At 43.5% G+C, this 2,772-nt stretch overlaps 1 pseudogene; it reads left to right on the forward strand.

Moving 5' to 3' along the window:
- The first annotated feature begins 365 nt into the window (after positions 1-365).
- On the forward strand, positions 366-1,299 carry LOC116745963 (annotated as a pseudogene).
- Positions 1,300-2,772: the final 1,473 nt, after the last annotated feature.

Consider the following 2,772-nt stretch of genomic DNA (forward strand, 5'->3'; position numbering starts at 1 on the left):
TCATAGGTACTTGGTGACATGTGTATTCATCCATTGATTGGTTCATCTATATCTGTAGAGCCTGTGGTTCACAGGCACAGCAAGTGTGAGTCAGACATGAAACCCATGGACAAGGACAGCATGGTACAAAGGGAAAAAGACCCATAAACGCCTGTAATATGATGTAGGGTATGGTTAGGGAGAAAAGTCTGTGAAAGCCTTGAAAATGTATTTATCTCCATGGAAGGCTCTTCTAAGCTCCATTTGGGAATGGTACTCAACCAAGACTTTGATTAACTCAATCCTGACTCTCCAAAGGAGAACGATTAAATTTTTATGGTTTTTGTTTTGAATAGTTTCTCTTCTAGGCATGTGGGGAAGATCCCATGGAACGACAGAACATCACACAGGTGTCAGAGTTTGTCCTCTTGGGGTTCTCACAGACCAAGGAGTTCCAGAAATTCCTGTTTGTGGTATTCCCATTTGTCTATGTCACCACCATTGTGGGAACCCTCCCTATCATGGTCACAGTGACTTTTGAGTCTAGGCTCCACACACCCATGTATTTTCTGCTCTGAAATCAGTCTGTCATAGACATCTGCTCTTCTACAGTCACTTCCCCAGAGATGCTGGTGGACTTCTTACATGAGACCAAGATCATCTCCTACCAGGGCTGCATGGCCCAGATCTTCTTCTTCCACTTTCTGGGGGGTGGGACTGTCTTCTTCCTCGCAGTATTGGCCTATGACCGCTACATAGCCATCTCCCGGCCCCTCCACTATGTCTCCATCATGAACATTCAAATGTGTGTAGGGCTGGTGGTGACCGCTTGGGTAGGGGGCTTTCTCCACTCCATTTTCCAGCTGGTTCTGATGCTCCCATTGCCTTTTTGTGGCCCCAACATCCTGGATAACTTCTACTGTGACGTTCCACAAGTGCTAAGACTTGCCTGCACGGACACCTCCCTCCTGGAGGTCCGTATGATCTCCAACGGTGGGATGTTGATCCTCATCTGGTTCCTTTCCTTCTGCTCTCTTACACTGTCATCCTGATGATGCTGAGGTCCACTCAGGGCAGGCGAGAAGGAAGGCAGCTTCCACCTGCACCACCCACATCATCGTCATGTCTATGGTCTTCATTCCCTGTATCTATATCTATGCCTGGCCCTTCACCTCCTTCCCCATGGACAAGGCTGTGCCCATCAGCCAAACTGTCATGATCCCCATGCTCAACCCCATCATCTAAACCCTGAGGAACCAAGAGATGCAAGCAGCCATGAAGAGATTAGGGAAGTGCCTAGTGATTTTCAGCAGGGAGTGAACTTAAAATAGGTTGACTTTAAATGACAAATCTTCTCTCTGAACTTTTGTTTTCCCATGTGAGAAGTGGAGGAAAGTCTTTATGGAGTGTAGCCATTGGGATTAAACTAATATTTCTATGGACCTACTCCTGTGGCAGGTATTGTGTTAGGCACTTTTGCACTTTTATCTCATACTCACAAAACTGACAGTGGATATGTTCTTATTATATTAAACAGTTTTACAAACGAGAAAACTCAGAGAAAAGTGACCTGCTCAATGATGAACAGGAAAGGAGGGGCAGAGCTTGGCCATGAGATTTTTCCTCTGACTCCAAGTTTTGAGGCGGGAGATATGTGTGGGGTTTGAAACTCAGGCTCTCCCACAATCACAAGGGGAAGCAGAGAGTTCCTTATCTATGGATGAATATCTGTGATGAATGCTCAACACTTTCATCTTTTTTTTTTTGTAGCCTCCATTAGGACTTTATTAAGAGATTTTGGCTTTACAATACTAGGTAAAGACCAAGGAGTTCCAGAAATTCCTGTTTGTGGTATCCCTACAGCCAAACATAATATCCATTGCCATAAAATACTCAGTTAAAAAGACACAACTTCTTTATAGAAAACCTGTTTAAGTGTTCCAACTTTAATAATCCTATCAACTCTTACATTTTAATGTTCTCTCAATTGAATCGCAGCCTAACACTCTCATCTCAACTTTGGAACAATCACATTCTTTTCTGCTCCCTGCCTCTCTGCCTCCTTCACTGTGGTATTTGGGAAGTGTTCTCACTTTTAACATTTTTCTAAATATTTCCCATAAAAGTATTTTCCCTTTGGATTTATTCCTTTTCTAGAAAAATTCCTTGGATAATCTGAAAAGTGTTCTACTTCCCCAGCCTAATCTTTACATCATTTGGATGATATGGCTGAGAAGATGCTAATAGTATGGTTGGGGAACCAAGGTCAGAGGGCAGGGTCATGTCTATTAGTGGTCCAGATTTGAGGCATGGGTTCAGTCCAGAGCTGTCACCTCATGGGTTTTTGCCTTTCTCTTTGACTTTCTGCCCTGGGATGAGGGCTTCTTGAGGGCAAGGGTGTGTTTTATTCATCTTTATATCCTCCCAGCACCTTGAACGGTATTTTATACAGAGAGGCATTTCTGCTTTTTCTTGCACCATATTCTTTCCCTGTCAAGTTCAGATCTACTTTTTATTTCTCTCTCTGTAACTTATATTTCTTTACTCCATCTCCTTTGAGGTATGCTTCCTTTATAAAAGTCTTGGGCAATGTATAATGTTGGTCCAAAGTTAAGATAATAAGAAGCTTTTTTGTTCCCGCTTCCCTCCAACAACCATCCCATCCAGGAAAGCCATCGTGACAGCTCTGATTTTATCCTTTCTCCACCTCTACCTCCCTGCCCCATTTCGCACATTCCTCCCCATTCACAGTGGGTAGGTCTTTGGAGATGAGGGGAGAGAAAATGAATTTAG

Source organism: Phocoena sinus, chromosome 20, assembly GCF_008692025.1.
Source record: "Phocoena sinus isolate mPhoSin1 chromosome 20, mPhoSin1.pri, whole genome shotgun sequence".
Taxonomy (NCBI): domain Eukaryota; kingdom Metazoa; phylum Chordata; class Mammalia; order Artiodactyla; family Phocoenidae; genus Phocoena; species Phocoena sinus.